The sequence below is a fragment of the Rhinoderma darwinii genome, chromosome 11, assembly GCF_050947455.1.
Source record: "Rhinoderma darwinii isolate aRhiDar2 chromosome 11, aRhiDar2.hap1, whole genome shotgun sequence".
Classification (NCBI taxonomy): Eukaryota; Metazoa; Chordata; class Amphibia; order Anura; family Rhinodermatidae; genus Rhinoderma; species Rhinoderma darwinii.
The window spans coordinates 48,104,122-48,127,350 of record NC_134697.1 but is presented as its reverse complement, the minus strand read 5'-3'; the positions used below and the strand labels follow the sequence as shown (position 1 = coordinate 48,127,350).

At 40.7% G+C, this 23,229-nt stretch overlaps 1 pseudogene; it reads right to left on the bottom strand.

Moving 5' to 3' along the window:
- Positions 1 to 4,884: 4,884 nt before the first annotated feature.
- LOC142662953 (antiviral innate immune response effector IFIT1-like) lies at positions 4,885 to 6,139 on the bottom strand (annotated as a pseudogene).
- Between the last annotated feature and the right edge of the window lie 17,090 nt (positions 6,140 to 23,229).

The window sequence follows — 23,229 nt, the reverse complement described above, 5'->3', positions numbered from 1 at the left end:
TCTCGGCAGACAAGACTGTGTGATCTCTCGCGATAGATCACATAGTCTTGTCCTTGTCTGCCGAGAGCTGAAGAGTGAGTGAGAGCGTGCGCACACACACTCTCCCTTCTCCAGCTCTTGCTGTGGCTTTTTTATATTACCCAATGTTGTACATATCTCTGTCTTGTACCAACACTTTGTAATGCATTTCAATGTTAATCTGTATATTATACATCCTGTATTTGTTTATGGAATCTTTATATTATACTAAATTACATGTATATGTTTCTCTAGTGCCCGATGAAGGTCTCACGATCAAAACGTTGTACATATAGCCACTGGCATTACGATAAAAAAATCTAAATAAATTCACTTTACCTTTCCAAGAGTGTGCCAAATACAATTCTTTCTATTTCTTCAACTGGGTTGGAACCCTATTCTGAGCACCTGAGAAAAACTAGTGCTATCTGAACAACTCCACACTTGCTGTGGCACAGTCCGTAGCTGATTAGACAGTGTCACAGCAATGTTACACACCCCCTTGCCAATTACATGCCCCATTGACAGTTCAGGGGGTTATTTAAATATCGGGTGCAAAATATATCGCCACCGATATCTAAATAACGGAGGAGGGTAGGAAAATGTTTTAAAGAGTTGTGTAGCCCTGCCTAATACATGCTGCACTCAACTGCAAATGTGTGGGCAGGTGAAAGGTTCTCTTTAAGCGATGCACATGGTCCAGTTCCTCTGGTGGGCCCAAGCAACCTCAGTCCAAAGATGGTGATCATAGGTTATTAATATTATTACTTTATTTTTATTTTAATACACGTTAATGGAAATTTCAATTGACATGTCAGTAAATACTATTTGTATAAACATCACATTCCTATGCAAGAGCCTGACAATTATACATAAATGAGTGGCGCTAAATAGAAGCGGTCTGTTACAGATTTTGCAGAAAGTTCCTACTACTGTGTCAGACACTGATGAATGTAATGCTCCCTCCCTCTTTAAAAGGAGGTTTTCAGCAGCAGCAGCGGCAGCAGCAGCGGCAGCAGCAGGGGGATAACATAATACACAGACCGCATAGTGTAATAGAACAAAATACATACCTCAGATAACCCCTTGGTAACTGCTAATATTCATTGAATTTGCAGTAGGGGGATACATTATTCCATATATTATGAAAAGGTAATTTCACACAAAATACTGAACTGTCAGCAGTTTTGAGCCCCCAATACTGCTGAAAGTGCCATATACAGGACGGGAAGAGCAGCATAGCTACCCCTGTGGTGTTGGTCATGCAAGTTGCATCACGGAGATATCTACATTCTAATGGAAGGTAGGTGCTGAGAGATTTCAGTGAAGACAGTCCGGAGCACTGAACATGAGCACAGTCCCGAGGACTGTGTAGGTTTCACGGTCATGGTGAAATAATGAACAGCCTCCTCTTGTAGATAGTGCCACACAGCCCCCTGTAGATAGTGCCTACACACCCTCTTTGTAGATACTGCCACACAGTCCCCTGTAGATAGTGCCAAACACCCCTTATAGATACTGCCACACAGCCCCCTTGTAGATAGTGCCACACAGCCCCCTTGTAGATAGTACCACACACCCACATGTAGATAGTGTCACACACTGCCCCTTGCAAATAGTGCCAAACAGCCCCCTGTAGATAGTGCCACACAGCCCCCCTCTTGTAGACAGTGCTACACCCCCCTTGTAGATACTGCCATAATAACCCTCTAGTAGATAGTGCCAGACACCCCTCTGTAGATAGTGCCACACTCCCCCTAGTAGATAGTGGCACACACACCCCTAGTAGATAGTGCCATACCCCCTTGTAGATACTGCCACACTTACCCCCTAGTAGTTAGTGCCAGACAGCCCCACACATACACATCCTGTAGATATTGCCACACTTACCGCCTAGTAGATAGTGCCAGACAGCCCCCTTGTAGACAGTGCCACAAAGCCCCCTGTAGATAGTGCCAAACACTCGCCTTGTAGATACTGCCACACAGCCCCTTTGTAGATAGTACCACAAAGCCCGCTGTAGCTATTGCCACACAGCCCCCCTCTTGTAGACAGTGCCACACACTCCCCTTGAAGATACTGCCATACTCGCCGCCTAGTAGATAGTGCCAGACACACCCCTGTAGATCTAGCCAAACTCCCCCTAGTAGTGCAACACACATCCTTGTAGATAAAGCCACACAGCCGTCTAGTAAATAGTGCCAGACACCCCACTTGTAGATAGTGCCACACACACACCCCTGTAGATATTGCCACACTCACCCCTAGTAGATAGTGCCACACCCCCCTTGTAGATACTGCCACACTTACCCCCTAGTAGATAGTGCCAGACAGCCCTCTTGTAGATAGTGCCACACAGCCCCCTGTAGATAGTGCCAAACACCCCCTTGTAGACACTGCCACACATCCCACTTGAAGATCTAGGAGCGGAATCCTCAGCCAGAGGGTCGGCAACGCTCTGGCCAGTGATTCCGCTCCTGGAGGAGCCCCTAACGTCACTGTCCATATATGGATAGTGACATCAGGGGCTTCTCTAGGAATAGAATCCCCAGCCAGAGCGTTGCCAACGCTCTAGCCAGGAATTGCTCACCTGGAGGAGCCCCTAACGTCATTGTCCATATATGGACAGTGACATCAGAGGCTACCTCTAGGAGCGGAATCCCCGGCCAAAGTGTCTGCAACACACTGGCCGGGGCTTCCGCTTCTAGAGGGAGCCCCGGGAAGAGCGTCGGCGCCCCCTACCTTCCTGCTAGTTGTGTCTGGATCACATGACCCACCTGCCCCCCAGCTACATAGAAAAGAGGGGGTTCCATAGCAAAGATTAAAATGCTACTGCCATTTAGATGCTAATTTTTACCATCCAGGACAGAAGGGCCTCTAAGCCCTTTTTATGACCCATAGGCCAATTTCCTACCCCCTGTCGAGAGAGGACTCCTGCACAGGTTCTTTCCACCCAATAACAAATGGTATAGGATCACCCAGAACTGGTCCCGACTCTCCAAGTGCCCCATAGCATTCACATGGTTTGTCTCCATGGTATGTACGGCCCTGCAGGTTAGTTACACTGCTCTCCTCAAACTTTATATAATACTCTCATCAGTTTTGAAAGCTCAAAACTGCAGACATATACCTTTTAAATTAATTTGTTGCTTTATCCTTTGCTTGGCAAGTGTTACATGTTTTCATGAGGAAGTCTTTCATAAAATCTACTATGTTCACACACCATTTGTACAATCAAACATCTCATAAAAGTCAACTTGTATGGGATATCCCACTTATCACCAAGCTCTTATTCACGAGTAGGTTTCAGTGATTTCCATTAAAGGGGTTGTCTCATGAAGACAACGCCTGTTCATATGCCATATTGGGGTATATGGACGTCATAAAGCCGAAATAGAGAGCTGCTCTCAAAGAGTTGGTCCTGCTCTGATGGACATGAGCTGTCCACGAATTACATGGACGGCCATTCATTTGAATGGCCATCATGTAATATTACATTTCCCCTGCAGCTGCCGTGTTAACACAACCCTCATTAATTGTTTAAGAAGAGTAACCATGCAGGTACATTAGTGATCAACACAATATGGAAGATTTACTATTCAAAATGTGCTAGAATTCTATACTTTTTCCTAAAAATAAAAATATATACGCAATTCACCTTACCACAACAAAAAAGAAAGATGTTTACAACATTTTTATATCTCCTATTACCCTGTTTCAAATTTTTCTTTTCATTAGTGTACGTTCTCAGCGTTTCTTCCCTTCCTTTTCAAACTGTTTCTTCACAGCAGTGTCATGACGCATGCCGGTATATCTGGTAACAACTTCTTGCCCTATTAGCCCAGCATTCACTTCGTCCTTCTCGTGAATGCGCTTCATCTTGCCACCAATCAAATTCCTGTATTCTTAAAATACCTGCTCCTGTCTGCCGATGTTAAATCGGTCCTGCAATGATATGTCCAATCCCCTTAGCCACATCTCTCAATTTGTCCTCATTACTGTTTGCTCCCAGTGTTCCCCTGTGCCCCTGTGTCCAATTGCCATGCCCTACTTCTCATCACAGCTTCGCGCATCTCCTTTCCCGCCAGCTCAATAACCCACACTACCATCCTGTTATGCCACCATCCCCCTAAATCCCTACTCCTGTCTGCCCCAACACTCCCCTTTGCCCAATTGGCATGCCCCACTCCCCACTCCTGGGCTAGAAAGCGCTAAAAGGCTGTAATCATGCGCACCAGATACTAAAAAGACATAGCCAACGTAGGCTCCGACTCAGGGACGCGCGTGGATCAAACACGTCTCCCCTTGTTTTGATAAGGCTACAATAACCGTACACCATGTTCCAGGAGACGGTGTAGGGATTTCACTTAGCAACCAGCAAGTGCTGCTGCATTGCAGAGCGGGAAAAGCTGCAGCCATACAGGCATTGAGGATGAAATTGCACTATGATGATGGCAAAACAATAGTTCCAAAATGAACTGGTTTATAATGCACTATATGAATATGCATAAAAAAAACCTGTATTTACACTTTAAGTGAGAGCAATGGCAAGATATTTTCTACATAGTAAGCAATTCTACACCAATCCATTGTTGTTTTAGGGATTTTTCTGTATGAACATCTGTCGGGATTATGTTGCGTAGTGTCACAACCATGTAGCATAGCCCCATAGGGCATTCTGAAGAGCTATTGCAGAGCATAGCTGCCGGCCACAATAAAACAAAAAGGTGAATAATATACAGTATTAGTAATGTGATAATACTGTGATATATTGCATATTATGAGGAGAAATGCAAAAAATAACATATAAAGCTGCTTGGTATAGTTGCTATAAGCCTCCGTCACACACTAGTTTTTAGGAGAACATTACACAGAACATTCCTCATCCTCATGCTCATCTTGCTTGGTCTGCGGGGCTTGTTCGTGGTTGTCACTTTCTCTTATGTTCTCCTTTTCATCTTGGTGGATAAAGTCCAGCAATTCAAAGCAGCATTGTCTGATGGGTTCCTACGAATAATCTCTTTATCAAGGCTCTCACACTGCCCCATGGCCTATTTCCTAAAGACAGTGAGACATTTTATCTTGACGACTTCCTTGAAGTGCCTGATTGCCTCAATTTGGCTATTTCTTCTACAAAGTTCATGCTGTGCCCAAACCAAATGAAGCTCTTGTTTCTCTTCCAGTGTTACATTTTCCATTTTCATAGTTTTGTAAAGGGTTTCTTCAGCCTTTTGGTATTGATTCCCTATCCCATATATACACGCTAGTGCAATGTATGCAATCACAAAGGTGTTTTTTAATATTCCACAGCCTTTTCTAAGTGAAATATTGCTCTGGAAACTGCATCTGAAATGGCCTGTGTATAGCTCCTGGTGGACTGAAAATGTAACGCTGATCTTTTTGCACTTTCTTTTAAAGCCATCATCTTTTTCTTGTAACACATGCCAAGCTGGTGATGAAGATGACGGGATGTAGGTTTATACGTGTGGCTTCATTAAGTCATGCCTTCCCTTCTGTTAAACTTTGCAACATAGCGAAGAAGATATGAAAATTCTGCTGTTTCTCGTAGAGCTTCCTCTATAAGCTCAAGTCCTTTTTTTGATTCATTCAGATCTTGATATTTTAAACCAAGGAGGACCTTGATCACAGTGTCTTTTGGGTTTACTTTTGAAGCATGGTGCAACAGAAGAAAGGATTCATCTAGGGGCTTTTTTAGACAGTTATAGCGTTCAAGTCTATACACGCCATGAGTAAGAACAAGTGATTTGTCTGAAACGCGTAGGCCTGTTATCTCATGCATTGACCCCTTTGTATATGGACTTTTTAATATATTTGGAATAAAGTTGGAATATTTCTTCCTTTTAAACCCAGCGCTGGATCAAGTGTCTCTTTTTCTACTTTGACCTTCAAGTCTATACACAGAGATGGCATAGCTTGAATTCAGCTCTACATTTTCTAGGTTCAGCTCTAAGGCTCTTTGAAAACAATCCTTAGCTCTTTCACTTTGTCTTCCATGGAAGGTTAACAGAGAAAATCCTTGTTCACTGAATACTTCAAAGAGCAAAACATTCTGCTTAATGTGGATTTCAAATATATTGCAGATTTCTTGCACCTTCTTAGGGTATGTTCACACGGCTGAAAATATTTAGGGCTGTTTTTTTGGGCCGTAAACGCCCCAAAAAATCGGAAACAGAGCGCCTCCAAACATCTGTCCATTGATTTCAATTTTTTTAATTTTTTTTCCATTAAAGTCAATAGTTTCCGCTGTGCGCCGATTTTGTCCTTCATGCAACAGTTCTAGAGCTTCCGGTGTTTTCGTTGTTCTGCTCCTATGACAGGGCAGAGAAACAGAAACATCAAACGCAGGTGTGAACGAAGCCTTGGCATCCTCCACCTGTAGACTATAAGGGTACCTGTTTAACGAAAATGGTCATGAGAGTTCATGACGTATATGTTAAATGGATACCATTATAGCCTATGGGTGAGGGATGCCATTATTAGCCATCTGTCATAGCCTATGTTTAACGTATATGTTGGGAGCTTTGTCAAACGTAGGCCAAAAAACATGAATTGAACAGCCCCTTATTTACTTTCAACGTCTTATAACGTCTGTCCCCAATTTGAATCCAGTCATACACTAATCGGCCAAGGCATTTCACATGATCATACCTTTTTTCTTTTTTTGCAGACCTGAAACAACGCTTGTGTTTTAAAATCAGAAGCACTATGGAACTGTGTTTTTTTATCCAGCAACTTTTGAGAAACCTCTTTCCAAGGAAGCAGTGTGCAGGGTCCTTGACAATAACTAACCCCCCTACCCTTCCCAGTGCTGGTTACAGTAGTAAGTATGGTTGAAAAAAAACTAACAAGTTCAACTCATTAAACTGCAAAGTTGATCCAGGGTACGGAAAAACAAATATTACACAGTTGCCAAAGTCAGAAGTTAGAGGGAAAACAAACAGCTTCTTGTCACATGTGACATCAGAATAAATCCCTGGTCATTAACCCGTTAAGCAATCTAGTACATATAATATGTAATATAAAATACATTAAAGGGGTTGCAGACCTTTTTTAAGAACATTGCACATATTACCTATTACAACATCCCATAGTGGAGACTTTTGATGCCTCATTGCTCTTATAATAAAATCCCTTTTATATTGGGGTTAAACCTTATTTCCTCTGAATGTCTGGATGTAAAAAAAATCCCTTTGTAAATCAGGACAGTAAGGAGATGTAATTTATTGGGCCCAACATCACTATTAGGAAATTGAAGCAAAGCAGCCACCGCATATTTATTACATATTGTTATACTTACCACCCATTTACATTGGAATTTTATCAAATATGAGAAAACAAAAATCATTTATGACCAAAAATCACAATGAACACTGGAGAGGAACAATGATGAGGTGGCTATGATGACTGGTCAAAAATAGGTAAATATGTGTTGTTCTATATTCTTTCTTTTGTATCAGAATAGGTCTTAAAATTACCTAAAATCCTCCGTTATGTTCATTTGTGTGTTGACAATAACTAGTAACTGAGAAACAGACATGCCAAAGAAAAAGGCAGCCATGTTTTTCTAATCCTGTACATCTACACCATCGTATAACACCTTTACTTGACATCCTTAGGTCCAAGATTTTAACGCAGCACAGATCGAAATATTCTGTTTTATATGAGTAAAAAAACATGCAAAATTGCTCTCCAACAGATAGAAGAAAAACTGTCTTTCCAGATGTTTTGCATGTTTTCTCGCAGGTTGCATTGCCCTAACTCTACTAACTGGATCTCTACAAGTAGAATCAGTATCTTCCGAGAGGTATGAGAAAAGCAAAAGTTTTTACATTAACACATCCCATAGGGAACATATAATGTGACTTGTTAATGGTAACACTGGAAAAAACGAAACATAAACAGAAATAACATAGCCTCGAGCATTTTTCACCTATCCACTGGATAGATGAAAAATGCTAGATAGGCGGGCATCCGACCGTTGGGACACCCCCCCCCCCCCCCGATTGCCAGAAAGCTGTTCGCAGGTGTTTGAATATAGCGGAGGTCTCGGCATGTGCAGTACCGCTCTATTCAAAGTCTATGGGGCTGACAGAAAGAGCCGAGCATAGTGGATAGGTAAAAAATTCTGGAGGCTGGAATGCCCCTTCAGTAAGCTATGCACAAATAAAAAGAAACAACTACATAACAAGTTTACCTCTGCTAAATATGTATTTGGAGGCATTAACCCCTTCCCCCTGCTTGCATTCTGGGCCCTAATGACCATTTTTTCAATTTTTCCATTGTCACATTCGAAGAGCTATAGCTTTTTTATTTTTGCGTCGACATAGCTGTATACGGTCTTGTTTTTTGTGCGACAAGTTGTACTTTTTTAATAGCACCATTTTGGGGTACATATAATTTATTTATTAACCTTTATTAACTTTTTTTTGGGGGGGATAGGAGAAAACCTGAAATTTCACCACTCTTTTTTTGCGTCCTAAATCTACGTTGTTTACCGTGTGGTATGAATAACACAACAACTTTATTCCACGGGTTATTACGATTGCAAAGATATCAAATTTGTATAGATTTTGTATGTTTTACTACTTACACAGTAAAAACACTTATTTTTCAAAATTATTCGTTCTTGCGTCTCCATATTTGAAGAGCCATAACTTTTTTATTGTTCCGCCGATGCGTGAGGGCTTTTTTTTTGCGGGACGACTTGTAGTTTTTATTGGTACCATTTGAGAGTAGATGCGACTTTTTGATCACTTTTTATCACATTTTTTTAAAGTCAGGATTAACAGAAAACAGCAATTTTTTATTGTGTTTTTTTTAATAGTAAAGCATTTTGTAAGGAGAAAAAGTGGGTTTTTCATTTTTTTTTTCACATTTTTTAAAATTAACTTTATTCAACTTTTTTTTTACTTTTATACTAGTCCCATGAGGGGACTTTAATATGCGATCATCTGATCGCTATTATAATAGCTTCCCTTGAAATTTTAATACATGTTCCTGCTGACCTCTGAGAATAAATCTGTGGACTTGAGTGCGGTGTTCTGCAGCCGCTGACACTCCGTACCCCCACAATCGTCATATATTGCACTATGCTAATCATTGTCAGCTACGGACATTAATTTTTTTAATTTCTGTGTAGTCTGTCTTTTGCTACAATGGCATAATAAATTTTGTTATTTTAATCCATTTATAGTTGGAAAACAGGGCTTATGTTGCCGGCAGGCATTCCTTTGTACTGAAACATAAGAAACACCCCAAAATTGGAAACGAAACCCCTCACGGAATTCATATCAGGGTATAGTGAGCATTTTGACCCCACAGGTGTTTCATAGAATCGGGTCCTTAAAATAAAAAATTACATTTTTGAATTAAAGTTTTTTTTACTCATTAGTCACATTCAGTGGATTCCCTTTTGGAGCGGAATCCCCGGCCAGAGCGTCGGCAACACTCTAGCAAGGTATTCCGCTCCTGGAGGAGCTCCTCTGCTCGCGAGTACTCCCCAGTCATAGGGCTACTTTAAGAGATGTGCCCTGTGAGGCCCTTGACATCACTGCCCATATGTGGACAGTGATGTCAGTGGGTCCTCCAGGAGCGAATCCCGTCATATTATTTCAGATCCCAAACTCAACACATAAATTGATTTCAGACCCCAGACTCATCCTCAATATTAATTTCAGAACCGAGACTGAGATTCCCCATCACAATACTGCACACAGTTCTCCAAGTCCAGCTCAGCAGCTCGGTAAATCGGCCGTAAATCTCAGAAAAGGATGTCCAGCACAGCACTGTCACCATTCCGATGCAGACAGACTACATTTCCCCAGGCCCTGTCGCCTCCATGATCTGCACATGTATATATTAATGCCGGCCTGTAGTAACATTACTTGCAAAAAGGTACGTTAGAATCGGAATTGATTATTACCAGATTAAAAAGAAAGATCTATAATTTATACTGACATAAAGAATGATGTGTTGTGACAGGCAAATGCCAAAGAGATCAATTAATTCTAAGGTCATCATCTGAATATACAATATATGTATGGAAGAGGAGCAAACGAGGTAGGGGGATCCATGATATACATAGATCCCTAACAGATGTACAATTACTGATGCACATACAAACTGTTAATCATATAAAACAGTTGTACGACGTATTTAGTGACCGTAGATGATAGATACATCTACACTCCTCTGTAATAACCGGAAACTGAAATAGGATCTTTAACTAGATAGTGGATCCTTTATTTACTAAGATCCCATGAAGAGGTTATATTGAACACAGAGTGTAGGACACGAAAACCCTTAATGTCCCACCAAAATACATGAGTTGTGTCACATACACACTCCTAGGACAGTGTGAGGGCTGGGAGGGAGTATCCTGCCCACTGGGGTCATTGAGATCCTGCATATGGGACTGTTACATTACCTCAGGATAATAGAGTTTAATTGTGCTAAGCCAGTTGGTCCTTTTTAATAAACTTTATATCCTATTAGTCCTTTAGGAGGTCAATAAATCATATTAAATACATTACCATATTTTATATATCATGGTTGCTGGGTTATATTGGACTGCCAGTGGATATTTCCAAGATGGCGTCAGAGACACTAATGTGCAATCACAATTTTGCAAGACGTCAATATATATATATAAAAATCACCGTTGGTAAGATTGGTTCCTTTGTTTAAGATAGCGCTGCCACACCTCATACTGTATATCCAGAATGCATGCGCAGATGGCTGATATATATTCACTGCACTGAGACCGCGTGTTCTACTTACCCCCTCACATCGAATTGGTGATTGATTTGGAACACTTTTAGTTAATGCTGAAACATCTGAGCAGCATGGAATATGCTCTGTTAACCCCTTAATGACACGGCCAGTTTTCATTTTTTTATTCTTCCAAAAGCCATAACTTTTAATTTTTTCCGTCGACATATGAGGGCTTGTTTTTTTGCGGGGCAAGTTGTAGGTTTTCATAACACCATTTAATGTACAGATGCAGCCTTCTTTATCTTGACTTTAAACCCATTAAATACACAGTGGCAAGAAACTTTATCTTGACTTTTTCAATTACTTTTTAATGGCTTTTGTTATGTAATATCAAGCTGCAGCAAGTTTTCAGAGTCAAGATAAAGATGACTAAATCCGTGCAATATAATGTACTGGAAAACAAAAACCCAAAAAATTGTGGGGTTAAATGGGCAAAAAAATGTGATTACGCCATTCTTTTGTGTTTCATTTTTATGGCATTCATCGTGCGGTAAAGTACATGTCCACTTCATTGTATGGGTTGATATGATTACAGCGATACCAAATTTATATGTTTTTTTTATGTTTTACCACTTTTACAAATAAAAATCTAATTGTTAAAAAAAACAATTGTTTTGTGTCGCCATATTCTGAGAGCTATAACTATTTTTTTTTTTCAGTCAATTGAGCGCTTTTAGGTATTATTTTCTGCGGGGCGAGCTGCAGGTTTTTATTGTTAACATTGTGGGTTACATGCAACTTTTTGATTACTTCTAATTCCATTGTTTTTGGGAGCTTAGGTGACCAAACAAACAGCAATTTTAGCGATGCCAGTGATGTTAACTTTATTTTTTTTAACATTACTCTAGGGACAAAATTTGAAAAGGTTTTTTTTTTAAACTTTTAATATATTTTTTTGATACATTAAAAAACTTAATTTAACTGTTTTATTAGTCGTCCTAGGGGACTTGAACCAGCGATCGTCAGATCGCTTGCACTATATACTGCAATACTAATGTATTGCACTATAAGTATAGTGATTAATAGGCGTACAAAGATGGTAGACCTGGAGTCCTTTATTAGGGCCCCAGGTTTCCATGACAATCATCGGCACCCTACGATATCGTTGCAAGGAAAGGGGCAATGTCATGTCAGAGGGGGTGGTCCCCCTAATTCTAACGCTTTAGATGCCACGGGTGTGATTGACCACTGCATCTAAGGGTTTAAACGGCAAAATCAAAGTGATCTTTGATTCCGCCTGTTGCAGTGAGGTGTCAGATGTATTACACAGCTGACACCCGATGAGTATGGAGTGAGCTCAACTCCATACCTCCTCATAACGGCTGCATGTCGTTAAGAGGTTAATAATATACTACAGACATGGTGCCAGCTGAAATATATGAAGAACTATATGAGGGAATAATTAAAGGGATTGATATTTTATGAACATTTTTTTAGTTTTTTTTAAATATATATTGGTTGCTGAGCTACCTTCTTATATAAAAGATACCACCGCAGCACTAAATTGCCTCGAAGGCCTGACCTTGGATGACAACCATCTGTTAGTGACGGCAGATGTAGAATCTCTGTCAATACGACACTCTGATGGTCTCATGGCAGTCTCCCTGGCCCTAAGAACAAGCAAGCTAGCTGAAGACTTATGTAAGGTCTTACTTGGACTGCTTGAATTTATTCTCAAACACAATTTTTTCATTTTTAAAGATCGATTTTTCTTGCAGATTCAGGGGATTGCCATGGGAGCCACCTGTGCCCCATCTTATGCAAATCTATTTTTGGGAGCATGGGAAAGAGAGATTTTTATGGTAGATCCACTACCTCAAACAGAAAAAATTCATAACTGGATGAGGTACATAGACGATGTCCTGTTCATATGGGAAGGAACTGATGCAGAACAAAATTCCATGATGAAGAAACTTAACGATAATAACATCAATGTTAAACATACACATAAATATGGACAGGAGATCAATTTCTTAGATATCAACATTCAGATGAGTACTGCGGGTAACATTGAGACAGATGTCTTTAGAAAGGCCACAGCGGTCAACTCCTTATTACATGCAAGAAAGAATGGATGCCTCCAGCTCACCTTAATTACGACATGGATAATTTGATCTCTGCGCACGGGTCTTCGTGTCGGCACACGGGAGTAGTAGACAAAACGAGAAAAGGGTAGATCCAGCGCTGATGGAATAGTATAAAAGGAAACTTTTTCCAAGTTTTAATTCAGTAGATTAAAATAGCGATCCATGGAAGAAATATGCTGAAAAAATATTGTCCTGTATTGCCAAGATAATGAGTGAAAATAGATGGCCTACGCGTTTCGAACAATATTTTTTCAGCATATTTCTTCCATGGATCGCTATTTTAATCTACTGAATTAAAACTTGGAAAAAGTTTCCTTTTATACTCTTCCATCAGCGCTGGATCTACCCTTTTCTCGTTTTGTCCTTATTACATGCATATTCCTCACACTTGCCCTCTACTATTAGGGCTATCCCTATTGGGCAGTTTTTGAGAATGAAGAGGATGTGCTCGACATCAAACAAATTTGAGAAACAAGCTGAGGATTTGAAAACAAGATTCCAAGAAAGAGGCTTTTCAAATCGAACTATCAAGAGAGGATATCGTAGAGCCAGAGCTAAATCTAGGGGAAGTTTATTATGCCCTAATAAGAACTATGTAAAGGAAAATCCACAGATCCGTATGACAAAAACTTATCATACACAATGTTCTTTTATGGTGGAAATATTTAGGCATCATTGGCCGGTTCTTCTATCTGACTCAACACTTAAAAAAATCTACCATCAACTCCACAACTAACAGCAAGAAGAGCACAAAATCTTAAAGACCATATGGTACATAGTCATTATGTCCCTCAAGTGACCAATTTTTTCAGTACAAAATGTCCCAAATGGGAATGTTTTACGTGTGGCTCATGTAAAGCCTGTGCTAATATTGAGAGTACTTTCGATTTTGAAGACTCAACACAGCAACATACATAAAAAATGACACAATATATTTCATGTAGTTCCGCCTTCATGATCTACTATGCAATCTGTCTATGTAAGAAAATTGACATTGGTCTCACCAAGGGAATTTAGAAAAAGAGTGCGGGAACATATAAGAGACATAGAAAATGCCAAAGAAGAAAAGCTAGAGATGAGCGAACTTATCAAAAGTTCGGTTCGGCTAGTTCGCCGAATTTCACAAAAAAGTTCGGTTCGGACCGAACTAGTTCTGACCGAACCTGTCACTTACGTGCGCCGAGCATGCTACTGTCCGGGGTGCTGATAGAGTTAATGGGCTGCACTAACTCTTTCAGCAACCTTCACAGTACATGCTCGGCGCGCGGAAAATACCATTTAAATGTAATAAAAAAATAAAAATTATACGTTCGTACTTACTTTCCTCCTGTCCGGCCTCCAGCGATGACGTTTCATCCCTTTCGCCGCTGCAGCCAATCACAGGCTGTAGTGGCGGTCACGCACGTCAGGATGACGCTTCATCCCACGTGACCGCCTCTGCAGCCAATCACAGGCTGCAGCGGCGACATGAATGAAACGTCATCGCTGGAGGCCGGACAGGAGGAAAGTAAGTATGAACGTATTATTATTATTTTTTGGCATGTATGTATGTTGGCATGTATGTATGTATGTATATCTGTGCATGTATGTTTGCATGTATGTTGGCATGTATGTATATATGTGCATGTTTGTATGTATATTTGCATGTATATATTTGCATGTATGTATGTTTGCATGTATGTATTTTTGCATGTATGTTGTCATGTATGTATGTATGTTGTCATGTATGTATATATGTGCATGTGTGTATGTATATTTGTATGTATGTATGTATGTTTGCATGTATGTTTGCATGAATGTATGTATATTTGCATGTGTGTATATATATATATATGTATGTATGTTGTCATGTATGTATGTATGTATGTTGTCATGTATGTATATATGTGCATGTATGTTGGCATGTATGTATATATGTGCATGTGTGTATGTATGTATATTTGCATGTATGTATGTTGTCATGTATGTATGTATATATGTGCATGTATGTTTGCATGTATGTTGGCATGTATGTATACATGTGCATGTTTGTATGTATATTTGCATGTATATATGTTTGCATGTGTGTATGTATGTTTGCATGTATGTATGTTTGCATGTATGTATGTTGTCATGTATGTTTGTATGTATGTTGTCATGTATGTATGTATATATGTGCATGTATGTATGTTTGCATGTTTTTATTTTTGCATGTATGTTTGCATGTATGTTTATATATATGTGCATGTATGTAATTATGTTTGCATGTATTTATGTTTGCATGTATATTTGTGCATGCTTGTATATATGTATCTTTGCATGTTTGTTTGTATGTATGTATGTTTTCATGTGTGTGTGTATGCATGTATGTATGATAGTTTGCATGTATATATGTGTGTATGTTTGCATGTATGTATATTTGCATGTATATATGTGCATGCTTGTATATATGTATGTATGTTTGTATATATGTATGTATATTTGTATATATGTATGTATGGCCATGTATGATACTGTCTGCTGGCGCCCTGTATCTAAGTCAACTTCACGGCAGGCTTCTATACATGGTATAACAGTCAGTATCACACATTAAACTGAATCTAAGCCTACAACATGTTTTATTTCATTATTTTATTTTTTTACAGGTTTGGTGTTTGGACTATGTCGGTTTCGAGGACTACTTCGATGACGGTTTTTTTTCTACAATAAAATGGTTAATGAGGGTTGTGTTGGGGGTGCTTTATTTCAATAAAATATTTTATCTATATCTTTGTCTTTTCAAATTTTATTATTACCACTTTAGTAATGGCCGCTGTCTGAGTGACAACATCCATTACTAATGCGAGGCTTAGTGTTAGCCGGTGCAGAGGCTAACACTAACCACCATTATTACCCCGGTACCCAAAACCACCAGGGGTGCCGGGAAGAGCCAGGTACGATCCAGTACCCGACCATCTGTTGTGATGGTCGGGCCCTGGGGCGGCCGCAGGCTGGTATTATGAGGCTGGGAAGGGCCAAAAACAGTGGACCTTCCCACCCTTGTAATGCTAGGCTGCTGCTGCTGTGTTGTATCTGGCTGGTTATAAAAGTGGGGGGGACCCCACGTCATTTTTTTAAATTATTTATTTATTTACATTTTTTTTTAAAAAAAGACATGGGGTTCCACCCAATTTATCATAACCAGCCACATACAACACAGTGTTATTAGCCTGGGAATGGACAAAACCAGTGGCCCTTCCCACCCATGTAATGCCAGACTGCTGCGGCCTTGTATATGGCTGGTTATTAAAAATGTGGGGGACCCGTCTATTGCTAAATTTGTTAAATTCCAAAAAAAAAACGACGTGGGGGTCCCCCCCATTTTTATAACCAGCCCGATACAACACAGCAGCAGCAGCCTAGCATTACAAGGGTGGGAAGGTCCACTGTTTTTGGCCCTTCCCAGCCTCATAATACCAGCCTACGGCCGCCCCAGGGCCCGACCATCACAACAGATGGTCGGGTACTGGATCGTACCAAGCTCTTCCCGGCACCCCTGGTGGTGGTGGGTACCGGGGTAATAATGGGTGGTTAGTGCTAGCCTCTGCACCGGCTAACACTAAGTACCGCCTTAATAATGGACGCTGTCAATCAGCCAACTGCCATTATCTAGGCACTAATAAAGTTTGAAAAAAAAAACACAAAGACAATTCTTTTTTATTGAAATAAGAAATCCCCAACAAAACCCTCGTTAACCATTTTATTAAAATTTGAAAAAACGCAGATCTACGCAGTAGTCCAACGAATCGTAGATGTAGTCCAATCGGTACATCAAAATCTGCAACAACATAAAAAAACAGTTATCAATGTGAACAATACCAATACTTCTACTCACCTACACACATATATACACGCACACACAAACAAACAACCATACACAGACACACACATATATACACAAACACAACAAGATATACACACACACATAAACAGACAAACACGCACATATACACAAACTCACACATATACAAACAAAAACACACATATCCAAACACACACACACACACAGATATACACACATACACGAACACATATACACAAACACATATACAAACAAAAACACATATACCCAAACACACATATACACAAACACATATACACAAACACACCCATATATACACACAAACACACACCCATATACACATACAAAAACACACACAAACATCTACACACAAACATATACACAAATACACCCATATATACACAAACATATACACAAAACACATATACACAAACACACCCATATATACACACACACACATATAAAAACAAAAACAGACAAAGTCACATACCCAAACACACATATATACACAAACACACACATACACAAACACGGTTTCTTTTAAATGCTGCTGGGGAACCCGCTCGATCCACTATATACGGCTGCGCTACAGTGCAGCATTTAAAAGAAACAGGATCCTGACCTGTCCATAGAGTTTAAGGCAGCACAGAGTATTTCAGGAGATGAGCGTGCAGATTCAGTGCTGCTGCGAACTCTGCTCTTACCATTACGTAGCTCTCAGTCTGTTACCTCTCCTCCACTCCTGTCCTCCAGAACACCTTCACATGATTGGCAAGTCACCACGTAATGGTAAGAGCAGAGTTCACAGCAGCACAGAGTATTTCAGGAGATGAGCGTGCGGATCTTGTGCGGGGTGGTGACTTGCCAATCACGTGAAGGTGTTATTGAGGACAGGAGTGGAGGAGAGGTAACAGACTGAGCTACGTAATGGTAAGAGCAGAGTTCACAGCAGCACTGAATCTGCACGCTCCTCTCCTGAAATACTCTGTGCTGCTGTGAACTCTGTTCTTACCATTACGTAGCTCAGTCTGTTACATCTCCTCCACTCCTGTCCTCTATAACACGTTCACATGATTGGCAAGTCACCACCACGCACAAGATCCGCACGCTCATCTCCTGAAATACTCTGTGCTGCTGTGAACTCTGCTCTTACCATTACGTGGTGACTTGCCAATCATGTGAAGGTGTTCTGGAGGACAGGAGTGGAGGAGAGGTAACAGACTGAGAGCTACGTAATGGTAAGAGCAGAGTTCACAACAGCACTGAATCTGCACGCTCATCTCCTGAAATACTCTGTGCTGCCTTAAACTCTGTGGACAGGTCAGGATCCTGTTTCTTTTAAATGCTGCACTGTAGCGTAGCCTTATATAGTGGATCGAGCGGGTTCCCTAGCAGCATTTAAAAGAAACAGGATCCTGACCTGTCCACAGAGTTTAAGGCAGCACAGATTATTTCAGGAGATGAGCACGGGCAGCCGTTCGTTTTTCCGAGCCGTGCTCCCATCATGCACACGACCGTAAAAACACCCGTTATTGCGGGTCGTAATTACGACCCGCAATAACGGGCTCATAGACTTCTGTTACCCACGGGTACCTTTCCGTATTCTCACGGGAAGGTGCCCGTGCCGTTAAAAAAATAGAACATGTTCTATTTTTCTATTTTACGGGCCGTGCTGCTATAATTATAATGACAGCACGGTTCGCAAAAGCGGCCGGCTGCCCGTGGCCGGCCGGCCGTGCTCGTAATTACGAGTCGTAATTACGAGCACGGCCCGTAAAATAAAAAAAATAGAACATGTTCTATCTTTTTAACGGCACGGGCACCTTCCCGTGAGAAAACGGGAAGGTACCCGTGGCTAACAGAAGTCTATGGGCCCGCTATTTCGGGTCGTAATTACGACCAGTGATAACGGGTGTTTTTATGGTCGTGTGCATGAGGCCCCGTAATGACGGGTGGCTACATGTGTGCACCCGTCATTACGGCAGCGTTGCTAGGCGACGTCAGTAAGGGTATGTGCACACACACTAATTACGTCCGTAATTGACGGACGTATTTCGGCCGCAAGTACCGGACCGAACACCCTGCAGGGAGCCGGGCTCCTAGCATCATATTTATGTACGATGCTAGGAGTCCCTGCCTCTCCGTGGAACTACTGTCCCTTACTGAAAACATGATTACAGTACGGGACAGTTGTCCTGCAGAGAGGCAGGGACTCCTAGCATCGTACATAAGTATGATGCTAGGAGCCCGGCTCCCTGCACTGTGTTCGGTCCGGTACTTGCGGCCGAAATACGTCCGTCATTTACGGACGTAATTAGTGTGTGTGCACATACACTAAATAGTCACTGTTCAGGGTGCTGAAAGAGTTAACTGATCGGCAGTAACTGTTTCAGTACCCTGGACAGTGACTACCGATCACAGTACCTGTAAAAAAAAAGACGTTCATACTTACCGAGAACTTTCTGCTTCCTCCAGTCCGGTCTCCTGGCCGTTGCCTTGGTGACGCGTCCCTCTCGACATCCGGCCCGACATTCCTTGATGACGATGCAGCCTTGTGAGCGCTGCAGCCAATCACAGGCTGCCGCGGCCTCTGCAGCCAATCACAGGCTGCAGAGGCCTCTGCAGCCAATCACAGGCTGCCGCGTCAGAAAAGGTCGGACTGGAGGAAGAAGAGGGACTCGTCAACAAGACAACGACCGGGTACGTATGAAATGCTTTTTATTTTATTTTTAATCAGCAGCCTCTTTTCTCTATCAGTGATTGATAGAGATAAGTGGCTGCCGATTTGTATAATGTTTTTGACCGGGTTCGGTCAAAACGGGTTCGGCCGAACCCGGTGAAGTTCGGATTCGCTGCGAACCGAACTTTACCGGAAGTTCGGACCGAAACCGGGTTCGGTTGTCCCGGTTCGCTCATCTCTAAAAAGGACCTTCTCAAACTTAAAACCTTGCCCAAACACTTTAAAATGTTCCATGGGTGCAACTCAAAACAGCTTAAATTCAGAGGAATAGATATGCTACACTTGGAATCCAGAGAGGGCAATGGAGGTAAGAGATTAGCCCAAATGGAAAGCAGATGGATCCACAAACTGGCGACTTTGACCCCACGGGGACATAATGAAAGTTTTGGGTTTAATGCCTTTCTTTGATATCTTCTTTTATGGCTGAAGGCTGCTATCTGTATTTTGATTTTAACTGTTATTCTTCTTTCTAGTTTTATTTATAGATGTATCATTCTCTTTCCATCTATGGGATGTGGATATCCATTGGAATGTCGGGATTTAGAAGAACACACAAACTACAACTTCTATATATTCAGGGGCTACTGCTGTATTATCGTAGTACTATCAATTCTTGCATGTTTGCACCATTTTCACTTTTATTGTCCTATATGCATATTGATTGTGAATCCATCAGGGTAGTTATGCACAAATGTAAAGTCGATGGCACCTAAGCACTTTATCTCATGGCTAGAAACAGACCGGTAGATCTGTGGTATATGCATTATATTAATATTTAAAGTACAGTGAAGTTTACCGCTCAGACGGCACTGGTAACAGTCCAATATCATTCATTATGGGCTCTCTCCCAGAAAAATGCAGTGGACAGTCCGCAATCCAATGAGGGTGTGGATGGTAATTCTTATCCTTGTAGTTCCACCAAGCTCCTTATCGTCTCTCTCCACATTCAAAGAACTCCTGGTAGGAAAAGGATCTTATGTCTCTAATAGATTGCTCCACGCCAAGTTTAATCCATACTCACAGAAGTAACAAGAAATAAAAGCATCAAGGTAAGTAAAAATCTTTAAAATTTCTAGGCGGCACGCCAAACACTCTCGCCCGACCCTGGGTTTCGCCTTTCCGGCTTCCTCTGGGCCATCTGATGCCCCAGAGGAAGCCGGAAAGGCGAAACCCAGGGTCGGGCGAGAGTGTTTGGCGTGCCGCCTAGAAATGTTAAAGATTTTTACTTACCTTGATGCTTTTATTTCTTGTTACTTCTGTGAGTATGGATTAAACTTGGCGTGGAGCAATCTTTTTGCAGAGGGTGTTGCACTATGTGTCTTCCTTTTTCCATCTATTAGAGACATAAGATCCTTTTCCTACCAGGAGTTCTTTGAATGTGGAGAGAGACGATAAGGAGCTTGGTGGAACTACAAGGATAAGAATTACCATCCACACCCTCATTGGATTGCGGACTGTCCACTGCATTTTTCTGGGAGAGAGCCCATACTGAATGATATTGGACTGTTACCAGTGCCGTCTGAGCGGTAAACTTCACTGTACTTTATATATGTTATTTAGGGTATTTGTTGGATCATACCCAATTTAGTTTTGCCTGCTCAGGTCTGAGAGAGATTTTGTGGGTATTTGAGCCAAGAGAAACCACCATTATATTAATATTTACATTCTATGTAAACAGTGGCTGAACGGCTTTGTTATATTATTTTTGCACTATTGATTTTTAAGGAGTCTAAATTCCTATAAAATGTCCTTTTTGTTTTTATTTTTTCACTTTCCTAATGCATCTGGAGATTATTTGGCATCAGCATAATTGGTCTTGTATATCACTTTTTGTGTTTTTTTAAATTCCTTAATAATCCTTCGCTGCTATCATAGTCATGTATATGTCTAATCCTTTTGTGTTTCATGATAATTTTTCATCACTAGTTCTCATGTACTATTTCATGTATTTGCATCACTTTGACACTTATAATCGCATACATATATTTTTAGAGATAATGTCCACTCAACTACTTTTTACCTGCCCCTTGCAAGTGCGCTTATCTCTTTAGTATGGTCCCTGGTCCCGGACTGCTGCTGCAACTTTGTGGGTGTGTGTGTGAGACACACCCCTCATCACAGACTGGTCCGGACGGGTCTGTGGGTGGTGTTCTTCCGTGCGCACGCGCAGTGCGGCGGTGGTTGTGGGACATATCGGGTAATCCATCTATCGAGATAAGCGCCCGTGAAGGCAAGAGGTTCATGTGATCGTGGTTTTGTTTATTTATATTATTATTCGAATCTCACTTATGTCTTTTTAATAATTATACTTTTCTTTCACATTAATACAAATTATGATACTTTTTTATGATAATGTATACAGATGTATATATATATATTTTTTAAAAACTGCCGGCCACCGTAGTGCGCATGCTGGTTCCCATTTCAATCACTTGATCCTGATGGCTGAAATTTTGTTCCTCACATCGGGGTCATGTGGCCGGATTTGGGATCCGTCATGCGCGGCGATGGTTTGGGCCGAGCTTCATACAAGGTCATGTGATTCTTCACAACATCCGCTTATCTAAACAATTAGTACAAATACCTGTCACCTGATAACATCTATAGTTATTTCTTATTGGCCAAAAGCCCCTATATCCACTCCCTCTGTATCCTTCTAGCCACGCCTCCTGAGGAATACTTAGTGAAACGTGCGTCGAGGCGCAGTGCACTCGCAGAAATCATTGTTTGCTTTATTTTTACTCATACATGATGCCTAAATAGATGTCCGATACATTACATAGGTGCTATCACATCTAGTACTTACTGTCTGTGTTTGGAATGTTTTTTCTTATACATAGTCTCAGTTACATATCCGGCACAGACTATTGGTCTAGCTCTTTATTGTTACAGTATCAGACATATACCGTGCCTTTCCCTTCTTTTGGGTATTGATATCACACGCTTAACAAAAAACGGCTGAAAATATGGAGCAGTTTTCAAGGGAAAAGTCAATGAAAAACGGCTCCAAAAACGGCTCAAGAAGTGACATGCACTTCTTATTCTGAGGCGTTTTTTAAATTTTCTGCCACATAAAAAATGCCCCGTGGGAACGGAACGCCGTTTTTCCCATTGAAATCAATGGGCAGATGTTTACAACCCAAAAAACGTCTGAAAATAGCCCGTTTGAACATACCCTAATGATATCACCTGTGTAATACATGACCTATTGGGGGTACCTAAGGAATTGAGAAACATTGCTATAGAAATTTGGAGTTGTTCAGATAGCACGAGCTTTCTCAGTGTGCCGAATACTTTTTTTCATTGCTATAGACAGTTAATCTTTTTAAGTGTTTTAAATTTATTACTTGTAAATATTTTATACTGTAAAATTCTGTACAAGATGGTGTCACACTCTAGATTATGAACAGATTAGTTATACATTTTCAATAAGAACAACAACGATGCCTTCATATCAAACTTAAAGTAACTTTGAACAGCATTATAAGTCCAGATATACCAAGGAATATGATAAAATAATGTATTTTCACTAATACGTATTAATCATTTTAAAGACTTTATTGATATAATCAGGAAATTTATAAAAATATTTAATACATTTGTGCAAATAATGTCAAGTAAAGTGCTGTCATTGTATATTAATTATGCTCTAATACTTGACTAATTCAGTACTATAATATTTACAGATGCTATCATCTAGTAAAATTGAGCATGTCAATGTAGCAGAGCTAAGTTTACTGCTTTGTTTATATATCTATATATATCTATAT